This window comes from Periplaneta americana, chromosome 6 (genome assembly GCF_040183065.1).
Source record: "Periplaneta americana isolate PAMFEO1 chromosome 6, P.americana_PAMFEO1_priV1, whole genome shotgun sequence".
In the NCBI taxonomy this organism is placed as follows: Eukaryota; Metazoa; Arthropoda; class Insecta; order Blattodea; family Blattidae; genus Periplaneta; species Periplaneta americana.
Genome location: NC_091122.1, coordinates 28,257,800 through 28,270,605, shown reverse-complemented (window position 1 = coordinate 28,270,605; position 12,806 = coordinate 28,257,800).

The following is a 12,806-nucleotide window of genomic DNA, read 5'->3' as shown; positions in this document are numbered from 1 at the left end:
ATTTATTTAATCAAATTGAAGACATTAACACGTTTCTGGTTTTCTTGTTATATGTTAGTGGGTTACATGTTAGAAGTTTTGGGTGTAATTTAGCTAAAGAATTATACAACCGAGGGCCAAAATTAATGCCATGCTTTAGACCAGCAGATGTGAAACATATAGGGCCATATTCATAGACATACTTAGCGCGGGCTTCCGGTGGATGATCAGCGAACTAACGTTTTTCATATTCATAGACTAGCGTTAGCGATATGATATGCTATGATATGATATGATATGATATGATATGATATGATATGATATGATATGATATGATATGATATGATATGATATGATATGATATATGATATGATATGATATGATATATGATATGAATCCTGTACAAGTAATCAGTCGATAGCCGGGGCTAGTTTAGCACGCTCGTAGCACTGGCTAGCGAAATGCCTATGCATAGCACCCTTAGGTTCTACTAATGCTGAATTATATGATTTATTCATTCATTCATTCATTCATTCATTCATTCATTATTCTTCAAGCACAGTATTGGCGCATTAAATCATCGATTTACAAGCAAAACACATTAAGTCAAAATTATTACCTCTATGAAAAAGCCGTTTTTCTTCTATTACACTTTTACTACGCCATATTACTTTTAACCAATAAAACGGTACGGAACAACGTATTTCAAACAATCATAGCTGCTTATCCTACAGTTTTTACCACCTTCCTAGCATTTGTTTTTATCACCTCCCTAGCAAATATTTATTTATTTACCAACATTGTACTTTCAATAATAGATTGTAGCTTTTAAAGTGATTCACGTTTATTCCATAATTTTTAATTAAACCTTTCTTATCATTTATGTTGCTTACCTCACTTCATCTCGCCAAAAAGTTTAATCTTGTAAAATTTTGACTTGTTTCACATCTTAAAGCTTCAATGCTAGTGTAAGATCTATGGAATAGAATAAATGAAATGAAAATGAAATATTGTGCCTTCAGCTTTTCGGCATAACGGTCATTTATCTTTCTCTACGTCCTCTCTCTTATTCTTGAGTCTCCAGACAGACAATTTACATCATGCCATTCCTGTCCTCTCTTTCCTTGAATTTATTCTAATATATTAGTATTAGTATTTAGTATTTATCTATTTAACCCGGTAGAGATAAGACCGTCAGGCCTTCTCTGCCCCTTTACCAGTAGATTCCAACTAAAATATGAACAATAAAATTACAATTAGTATTAAATTTACAATTACAATTACAAATAAAATCACAATTAGCATTAAATTTACAATTACAATTATAATAAAAATCAAAGTACGAAAAGATTACCTCACTAATTAAAGCTAGATAGGTAATTTATCAACAGTAATCTCACTAGAGGTTTTGATTTTATCGATAAATCTGCGAGTGGAACACGAGCAGATTTATCTAGAGAAAATCAAAACTCGAGTGGGATTTAATTGACTATGACACGATTAGAAGAAAGTAGGCTATATAAAGATTAGAAGTAACAAAGCGTACAATAAAATATTAATTGGCTTACGAAAATACAACTGTCTTCAAATGTATTATTGTACCATCTCAAAATTACGCTAGATGGCAGTAGTGTTTTATGATGATGTTTTCTTGTTAAAGGTATCAGTTGTGCCAACTATGGAATCATCATTGAACTCTGTGGCCTGTTACTAGTCAAGAAGGCTTTGTTGATTCAGTTTCATTTTTATTAAGACAGTTGCATTCCACTTCAATTATCCGAATCCCAGTAATCAACGTCACTTGATAGATGATTTTCAATAAATCTTAATATTAAACAATCTCTGATACGTGACTATCCATAATATCATATAGCAGAAGCTATAACATAACCTAACTAATATACACAAGTGCTAGAAAAGTTTTATTTAACGACGATGACATAAAAAATAAACATCAATAATTTTAAAAGGAATAATTATTGAATGTACAATTTTCAAATTTGAATGTGGTTGGTGGTTCAATTGATGTTATATTGGACGTGTGCATAATAGAAGTGGAACTTGTTGATTTAGGCCTATATTCAACTTATTCAGGATTTCCGAATGAATAATTTTAAAAGGAATAATTATTGAATGTACAATTTTAAAATTTGAATGTGGTTGGTGGTTCAATTGATGTTATATTGGACGTGTGCGTAATAGAAGTGGAACTCGTTGATTTAGGCCTACATGGTGTATTCAACTTGTTCAGGATTTCCGAATGGTGCTCTTCATTTATTTGTAAATCGGATTTCAGAAGATGCATAGGTATGATCAGTGATTTTTATTAATTCTTGTTCTTGAATGCCAATGTGAGTCATATTTGAAACTGCTGTGCATCGACTGGAGTGGTTTGTAATTACATATATATTTTGACGTCCAGACCAGCGCAGTTTGAAATGTTGGCAAACAAAGAAACAAATGCTAGGGACGCGATAAAATTAAACAAATGCTAGGGACGCGATAAAATTGTGCGATAAGCAGCCATGATTGGTTGAAATACGTCCTTTCGTACTGTTTTATTGGTCAAAAGTAGTATGACGTAGTAAGAGTGTAATAGTCATAGAAAAACAAAGATTATTTTATATTTACTGAATTACAAATTAAACCTAGAATAACAAAATTGTATAGGGATTAAATTACTGGATATTGAAATATTTTGTGATATTTTAAAGAAACTATTTACAAGAAATTAATTACTGACCAAGTGCCTAGCAACTTTGCGTTTGAATTCAATTTTATTTCGACAGTCCCTGATGCTAGCAGGCAGCGAATTCCAGAGTCTTGGCAGGGCTATTGTGAAAGAGGATAAGTATGAGGAGGTGCGATGGGATGGTATTGTTAGTATTGTTTCATGGCGAGAGCGTGTGTTCAGATTATGGTGGGAAGAAAGGTAAGTGAAGCGAGACGACAGGTACGAAGGAATAGAAGAGTTCAAGATTTCGAAGAGAAAGAGAAGTGAATGTAAATTTCTTTTCTTATCTAGTTTAAGCCAACCTATTTCTTCCAGGGATGGGGTAGTATGATCATATTTACGAACATTGCTTACAAAACGTACAAACAAATTATGAGAACGTTGAAGTTTCGTTTTGTTGTCGCTGGAGAGGTCAGTCAGTAAAATGTCAGGATAGACAAAATAGGGAAATACAAGGGTCTGCACAAGGGACTTTTTATGCAGGAGGGGAGATGAACATTTATCTTTTTTTAGCATATGGATAATAGAATATACTTTTCTGCAAGTTTCTGTGATTTTCAAGTCCCAGTTGAGATTATTATCCATGTGAATGCCAAGATTTTTTACTGAAGAACTGAAAGGGATATGCACTGTACTTACTTTAACGGGGGATGTCGAGATGTTTTACAGCGTCGGTTTGCCGTTTGTTTCCTAATATAATTGCTTGTGTCTTCCCAGGATTGATTTTCCAATTAAGGAATACAATCAATATAAGTAGTCTGAAAATTTAATAGAATTTAAACTGGTTAAAATTTACTAAGTGCGTTAATAAAATACTTTACAATGTAATAGCATTCATTTATAGAAGTGATATCTACGACGTGAAGCAAAAATAAGGTCTTCCTCCAGCAATTTCGTTGCATCTTGCATAGAGCAAGTGGAGTGTTTCTTGCACTTTGAAACATGCTTGTTCTCTGAAACCGCTTTTGAACTTGCTTTATATTACAAGTCAGACTTTTTACATCCACACGAGTCGGCGGAGTCTCTAACAGGAACGGAACTTCAAACAACGTGAATCTGTTTCCCAGGAGAATAACAGCGGAATATATGAACAGGGAAATTCTTGCTATGCAGTGTGTCGTGTATTTTAGCAGAATAACATAATTTTAAATTTCAATATGCTTGGGATGCTCGCTTTGCGTCTGTATGAATATGAAGCCAGACGTACCTTCGCCGCATCCACATTCTAGATGCATCGACCTATACAAGCAACCCTCTACTATGGGGGAGTGTAAAACTGGGTGCTTGGAAAGTTGTTCACTAGTGTGAAAATACATTTTTATCACAGTCGAGGACAGATAAAAGATTGGAATAACCCAGTTTTAAATCCAGGTTGAAATACTATTTCTTCATAACTAGACTGAGAATTTGCATGGAAATGCATATTTAAATAATAATAATAATAATAATAATAATAATAATAATAATAATAATAATACTTACTTACTGGCTTTTAAGGAACCCGGAAGTTCATTGCCGCCCTCACATAAGCCCGCCATCGGTCTCTATCCTGTGCAAGATTAATCCACTCTCTATCATCATATCCCACCTCCCTCAAATCCATTTCAATATTATCTTCCCATCTACGTCTCGGCCTCCCCAAAGATCTTTTTCCCTCCGGCCTCCCACTAATACTCTATATGCATTTCTGGATTCGCCCATACGTGCTACATGCCCTGCCCATCTCAAACGTCTAGATTTAATGTTCCTAATCATGTCAGGTTAAGAATACAATGCGTGTAGTTCTGTGTTGTGCAACTTTCTCCATTCTCCTGTAACTTCATCCCTCTTAGCCCCAATATTTTCCTAAGCAACTTAATTCTAAAAAACCCTTAATCTATGATCCTCTCTCAAAATGAGAGTCCAAGTTTCACAACCATAAAGAACAACCGGTAATATAAATTCTAACTTTCAGATTTTTTGACAACAGCCTGGATGATAAAAGCTTCTCAACCGAATAATAACAGGCATTTCAAATATTTATTCTGTGTTTAATTTCCTCCCGAGTATCATTTATATTTGTTACTGTTACTCCCAGGTATTTGAATTTTTCCACCTCTTCAAAGGATAAATTTTCAATTTTTATATTTCCATTTCGTACAATATTCTCGTTACGAGACATAATCATATACTTTGTCTTTTAGTGATTTACTTCCAAACCTATTTCTTTACTTGCTTCAAGTAAAATTCCCATATTTTCCCTAATCGTTTGTAGAAATAATAATAATAATAATAATAATAATAATAATAATAATAATAATAATAATAATAATAATAATAATGCCAGGAAAATACAATACAAAGAAATTATAAATACACAAAATTCAAGCACTCCCCTGAAAGAGAGCAACCTCGTGCTCATGAAAGGATTCGATACATAGTAAAGTTACCTACATGCATAAATTACAATAAAACAATATATAAAAAACGAATATTTACTCGTAGTCAGGGCCGGGTGTTTATGGAGATTGCGAAAATCATGACATATTAAATATACAATAAATTTTACTAATCATTATGAAGTAAGTGATTATGATGAATAATATGCGGTTAAAGCAATCGCGATAAATTGCGAAATAGAGTTCTAATAGCGACATATGAACACATTCGCGATTTAATACTACTGCTTCGTTTTATAGCGAATTTCATATTCTGAGTTCTTTTTTTCGGATTTCTTTTTTTTTTTTTTCACTTGAATTTGTTATATATCCAAGTATATTCCAGGTGTTCTGATTACATTAGTGAATTCAAAAGACGGAAAATTCAACATTTCACTAATCATTTGAAAGTGTTAATTTGAGGGTTGCAAGTTTCTTTAGTTTCTAATGAATGTGAGTTAAATACATACTCAATCCAACAAATATTGTCTACTGGCCATACCGCACCTTTACCAGAATTCAACGAACCTTTAATGCCAATTATTTGGAAAGTAATTTTCATAACTCCAATTCCAAAAATAATTGTATTTTCAAAAATGTCCATTAATCTCCGCCAAGAGTACAAATCAATCTGCAACAATCTCCGCCAACATCGATATTAAAAAACACAAATGATAAAATTAATCTCCATAAATACCTGCCCCTGCTTATAATAAATTCCTTACATACATTTTTACATTTGAAACTGTTGGCGTTAATTACATGAGGATATTTGTTCTTCATCATCATCATCATCATCATCATCATCATCATCATCATCATCATCATCATCATCATCATCATCAGGGATTAGGCCTTTCGACCTGTTCCGTCCTCTCAAAGAAATTGATCTCTCTATCTCTTCGTAGGTCTTCCTCTGTCTCTCTTGCCTTTGGGTTTGTACTCTAGAATCTTTTTAGGAATACGGTATTCTGGCATTCTTTGTACGTGTTCATAATATTTTTCTTGATATTCTTTTATTTTATTGTTTAAGTTGAATATATTCAGTTCGTCTCTTATCGTTTCATTATATTGTCTGTCTGTTCTTCTGTATCCAGCTACCAATCTCAAAAATCTCATTTCTGATACTTCTATTTTGTGCTTTTGGTTTTCTGTTAGGGTCCAGCATTCTGAGCCATACAAGAGAGATGGGACTGCCAAGACTTTGTAAAATTTCAAAATGGTTTCTTTCCTTGTTTTGTTTAATAGGGTTCTTTTAATCGTTCCACATATTTGGTTAAAATTTTGTAATTTTCTTTGTTGATCTAATTCTCTTGTGTTTCCAATTTCACAGCCCAGGTATTTAAAATCTCTTACTTGCTCTACTATATTGTCGTTAATTAAAATTTTACATCGTACCTGTGTTTTCCCTTGGAAAGCTAAAATTTTTGTTTTTGTCGGAGATATTGTTAAATTATAGTTTGAGGCTATGATTTGTAATTCATATATTAGTTTCTGAAGACCATCCTCTGAAGCAGCTATTACTAATTGATCATCTGCAAATAAAAGAGTTATTAAAACTGTTTTGTACAATTTCTTTGTAGATTCTATCCAGTCTTGTGTGACTTGGTCAGTATATAAATTAAACAATGCGGGCGACAGCGGACACCCTTGTCTTACTCCTAGGTTTGTTAAAATGTTTTCTTGTTAATTAATTAATTAATTACTATTATGGCTGAAACTGATCAGGAAGAGGAAAAGGAATTGGTTGGATAACTGGCTGAGAAGAAACTGCCTACTGAAGGTTGAACTGGAAGGAATGGTGAACGGGAGAAGAGTTAGGGGCAGAAGAAGATATCAGATGATAGACGACATTAAGATATATGGATTACATGAGGAGACAAAGAAGAAGGCAGAAAATAGAAAAGATTGAAGAAAGTTGGGTTTGCAGTGAAAGACCTGTACTTGGAACACTAAATGAAAATGAATGAAATGGTTAAAAGCAGTGCTCGTTAAACACTTGGTTTCAAACGAACGTATTGTATCCATGCATTTGGTTTTGTGTTAATGAATATATGATGTGAAATATATGTAATTTTATATATAAATTTTAAGAATACGCTGATATAAATATTATGCATTTTCAATACTTTAAATTCTAAAAACCATTTTTCAGTAGGATGATCAGTAGTTTTTTAAAATATATTTCATTTATTCTTCTTTGTAATAAATCTAGTGAATTAAAGTTAGTTTTATAAGTGCTACACCATCCTAATATTCCATACTGGATTATAGACTGAAATACGGTAAGGAAACTGTACGTAGTACATCCATTGGTAAGTAATTTCGTAACTGGTAGCCTACATCATATTGAAGAAGTATCATACGCAAGTTTCTTGTTTATGTTAGTTAATTAGGATACAATTAATTATACTTAATCACTCATTTAAAGTTTGTGTGACTGCGACCTGTGTATATTTTTGTGTGACTTTACTTCGTTTATAGTGTTTTTTTTTTTCCTTTTTATTTCTGTTATTGTATTTGTATTCCTGGTGTTGTGGAAGAGAAGGCCTGATAGCCTTAACTACACCAGAATAAATAAATAAATAAATAAATAAATAAATAAATAAATAAACAAATAAATAAATAAATAAATAAATAAATAAATACACCTTTGAATTTCGAACAAATACTCTAATATTACTAATTTCATTTTGCTTCTTGTACATATTCCAGAAGTTTGAGTAAAGAATTAATATTCAGTTGGGACATGAGATTGCCTATCTTGACAATGTTCTTATTTTTTATTTTATTGGGTTATTTTACGACGCTTTATCAACATCTAGGTCATTTAGCGTCTGAATGAAATGAAGGTGATAATGCCGGTGAAATGAGTCCGGGGTCCAGCACCGACAGTTACCCAGCATTTGCTCGTATTGGGTTGAAGGAAAACTCCGGAAAAACCTCAACCAGGTAACTTTTCCCGACCGGGATTCGAACCCGGGCCACCTGGTTTTTCGGCCAGACGCGCTGACCGTTACTCCACAGGTGTGGATTTCACAATGTTAAATTGTGTCTTAGGGAAGGAACATTTTCTAAAAAAAAAAAACTGTTGAAGGTAGATAGCTAATTCTTTACAGCTAATGAACACATAATTTGACTTCATACGAAACAGTCCAAGAGAAAAGATAACTTATAAAGAAGGAAATAAATTAAAGAAAATTATTTTGAAAAACAATTCCATTGTTTCTTGAGCCATTTCTTGTAATACCTCCTTATTGCCAATTGTTGTTACTAAGTAATGTATTTAATTCGTAAATTTTAAGCCATCTCTTAGTATAGCTATTTATTGCTTCTAAAATAATATATTTAATAGCTATTTTATTATATATATATATATATCTTCCTATAACCATTACAGATTGCCATTGACAAAGAGTACCATGATACAATAAGTATAGAGAAATGCCTTGAGGCATTATGAAACATATTTTTGTTGTTACAGTGAAAAATATCAAATTGAAATAGATTGAAACACAAAATAATATACGAAGTAACGTCAAGAAGATGTGAATTAAAGGCATGGTCCATGTATATAATGGCTGAAAATAGCTATTGATCCTTTGCGTGTTTCTTTTTAAAATAACGTGTTTAATCTGTACCTACAGTCAGTGTATTGTTATTAGTATCTCTTTGTTGTTACCTATTGCTTTAAAAAGAATGTGTTTAACTTGTAATTTTAAGTCAATTTTTCTACTATTCCTTTACGGTTTCCATTTGTTTTTAAATCTTTTGTATTGCCCCCTACTATTATATATTGCCCTTCAAGAATTTCGTTATTCGTTAGTTGTAAGTCATTACTTATCTTATTATTTTAATTATTGTAATTGTTCCTGAATTACGTATGTAACTTGTAACCGTAAATCATTGCTTGTAATATCCCTTTATTACTCTTAACTGTTCCATTGTTCATCAATTAAGTATTAATTTGAAAGTGAAAGTCAAACTTTGTTTATTAATGTACTATTGGTTATCTTTTTACGTCGTGTATTTACTCTGAAACGGTTAGACATTCTTGTATATCTTTTGCATTGATTATTCCTCAAACATCTCATTAATCTTTAACAGGATCCATTGTTTCATTAAGGTGTATTCTTCTACACAATTCATGTGAATTGTAACTGTGACCACAGTTTTATATTATAATTTTACTATAGTTTTTTGGTTATAAAATATGTATTGTGATGCCAACTATAACCCTAATATACCTCAGGGTGAAATAGGGTTTATTAAATTGGATAATAAAAAAATTCCATTGTTTCAGACATCTTTCTGCGAATACAATACTTCAGTCTTTTTTGGCGACACCACTATTTGGACTTTTTGTGAAAATTCATCAGGTACATAACTGTGGAGAACGATGCTCCAAAAGATGTGAGGAAAAACGTGGAGGCCGATTGCGGCGTTATAGTGAACACCCAGACCCATTGGACACCCCTCTTCGCAATTCAACAAAATGTCATCATGCTAAAATCTCACTGGGAATGTCTCAAATTATTTCTAAGGGATTAAAATAAATTTTCGAACGCTACGAATCTGGTTTCAGCGAAGTGTTAACCAAAATGAGACACATCATTTGGAACAGTTGGTGCTCATATGGGTGCACACATTGTGTGGAATCACGCTGCTGGGAAAATAAGTTATTCAACCCTAATGGCATGACTGCTATGGATTAGGTATTTCAACAATGGAATTTACTCCCTTGGGGATATGATTTCTGTGGTTGCAGCTACACTTTTGCAAACCAGTAATCGATTTTAGCACCACAAGTTATGAAAATGAAATACGCGGTACAGTCAGCGACTACTCGCGGGTAAAAATATACAGGTTGTACCTGCCATTCATAGAACCCAAATAAAACACGATATTAACATATAAATTTCTACAGTGTATTTATAAAATCTCATGTTACGTATTTTAAAAATGACACTGTGATAACTATATAATTAAGGGGTTACATTTATCTTCGATGGTATAAAAACTGAATTTTCATTTCTCCTATAGCAATTAATTTTGAAATTTTAATTTTGTATCTATGAAAAAAATGTTAAGATATCTATAGAACTGGCCAAATTCCAAGCAAACACATTACTTAAGCTTACTTACTTACTGGCTTTTAAGGAACCCGGAGGTTCATTGCCGCTCTCACATAAGCCCGCCATTGGTCCCTATCCTGAGCAAGATTAATCCATTCTCTATCATCACCTCCCTCAAATCCATTTTAATATTATCTTCCCATCTACGTCTCGACATCACTAAAGGTCTTTTTCCCTCCGGCCTCCCAACTAACACTCTATATGCATTTCTGGATTCGCCCATACGTGCTACATACCCTGCCCATCTCAAACGTCTGGATTTAATGTTCCTAATTATGTCAGGTGAAGAATACAATGCGTGCAGTTCTGTGTTGTGTAACTTTCTCCATTCTCCTGTAACTTCATCCCTCTTAGCCCCAAATATTTTCCTAAGCACCTTATTCTCAAACACCCTTAACCTATGTTGCTCTCTCAAAGTGAGAGTCCAAGTTTCACAACCATAAAGAACAACCGGTAATATAACTGTTTTATAATTCTAACTTTCAGATTTTTTGACAGCAGACTGGATGATAAAAGCTTCTCAACCCTATAATACCAGGCATTTCCCATATTAATTCTGTGTTTAATTTCCTCCCGAGTATCATTTATATTTGTTACTGTTGCTGCAAGATATTTGAACTTCTGCACCTCTTCAAAAGATAAATGTCCAATTTTTATATTTCCATTTCGTACAATATTCTTGTAACGAGTCATGATCATATACTTTGTCTTTTCGGGATTTACTTCCAAACCTATCTCTTTACTTGCTTCCAGTAAAATTCCCGTGTTTTCCCTAATCGTTTGTGGATTTTCTCCTAACATATTCACGTCATCCGCATAGACAAGCAGCTGATGTAACCCGTTCAATTCCAAGCCCTCTATGTTATCCTGGACTTTCCTAATGGCATACTCTAGAGCAAAGTTAAAAAGTAAAGGTGATAGTGCATCTCCTTGCTTTAGCCCGCAGTGAATTGGAAACGAATCTGATAGAAACTGACCTATACGAACTCTGCTGTACGTTTCACTGGGACACATTTTAATAAATCGAACTAGTTTCTTGGGAATACCAAATTCAATAAGAATGTCATATAAAACATGCAAACACATTGCCAGCCAGAAATCTGTAAATTTATCGTTCACTTTGTGAAATTGTATATTTTTAAATTTTGAAATAATATCTTCCACAATTGTTGTAGAAGAGGAGTAAGACAAGAAACTGTAGCTCAATCGTTAAAGTATCTTCAACGGAAACACATAAACAATAAAAAGTCAATGAAAGGAATGAAATGTAAGAGGAAAATAATTTCCTTCCTCTTGCAGTGCCGATATCCTAGCCATTGATCTAGGGCTTGTTAATATAAACATTGCACTCACTTAAGGCAAAGAAAAAAAAATTACCAAATAATACTGAAGATCGCGGAAGTAATTTTTTTAATATCAGTTTAGTACGAATTGCAAAATGAAAAAATTGAAATGGTCACAATTCCAAAAATTTTTAATGTAAGCAAGATTTTTCCCTTTAAATTGATGAGCATATAAGCATATAAAATTTCATGCTAATTGGGCTTGAAAAAATGAAGAAATAACATGTTCTAGTGTGTTTAGTTCCTGGCTTTTTGGTTGAACAGTACGAAATATACAGACACACAAAACACATCGAAATTAAATTCTCAACACACAACTCAATTTCAGAACACACACACTCTTTGACTCCACATTACACTACACAAACACACCCCCACAGGAAACAAAACAAATGGCGCCAAGACCAGCAACAATTAGTTCTGAGGAAGGCCAATAGTAGGCCGAAACTTTTTATTTATTTACTTATTTACTCATTTATTTATTTATTTATTTATTTACTTATTTACTTACTTACTTAATTTATTTATTCTGGTGTAGTTAAGGCCATCAGATTAACCAGGTACAGTAAAATTTAACACGAGAAAGACATATAATACATATTCTAAAGTGATACAGTGTTAAAAATTGTATAATCAAGATTTATAAATATAATATTTTTTTTCTTGTGAAAGTATGCAGTCCGTTAAGAACATAGAATTCGAACAAATGTATCCCGCGAATAGTCTATGAATTAAATGATGAAGTGATGCCTATCCAAATAAAATGAGATTACATGTTAGGCCTAATAACTATCTAATAAATACAGTGTAAACTAACCCAAAACAAAACTAGGATCTTCTTTCTGTTTTCGTGATCCTGTCATCACATATTCCTGCAGTCTAACAGACCAGCAGCAGAGACTTCTATGTGCGTGATTCAGAAACTTTTGCTAGGAAATGAGGTAATTTTACTTGGAGTTGCTTATATTCAATGATAAGCTCCTTTTACGCGCCATAAATCTACGCACGGGTCCCTAGCGACGCTTTCTTTCCCAAGGAAGGCAGGCTAAGAATTTTAATCACCCATAAAACCCATCGTCCTCGTTCAGGTTTGAACACGCGAACTTCGCATAAAATGGCAGAAAGGTAACTTCTCGACCACCGAGAACATCATACAGTGTGTCCCAAAAGTCTCCATTCATAGGAAATGTTTTTTTTT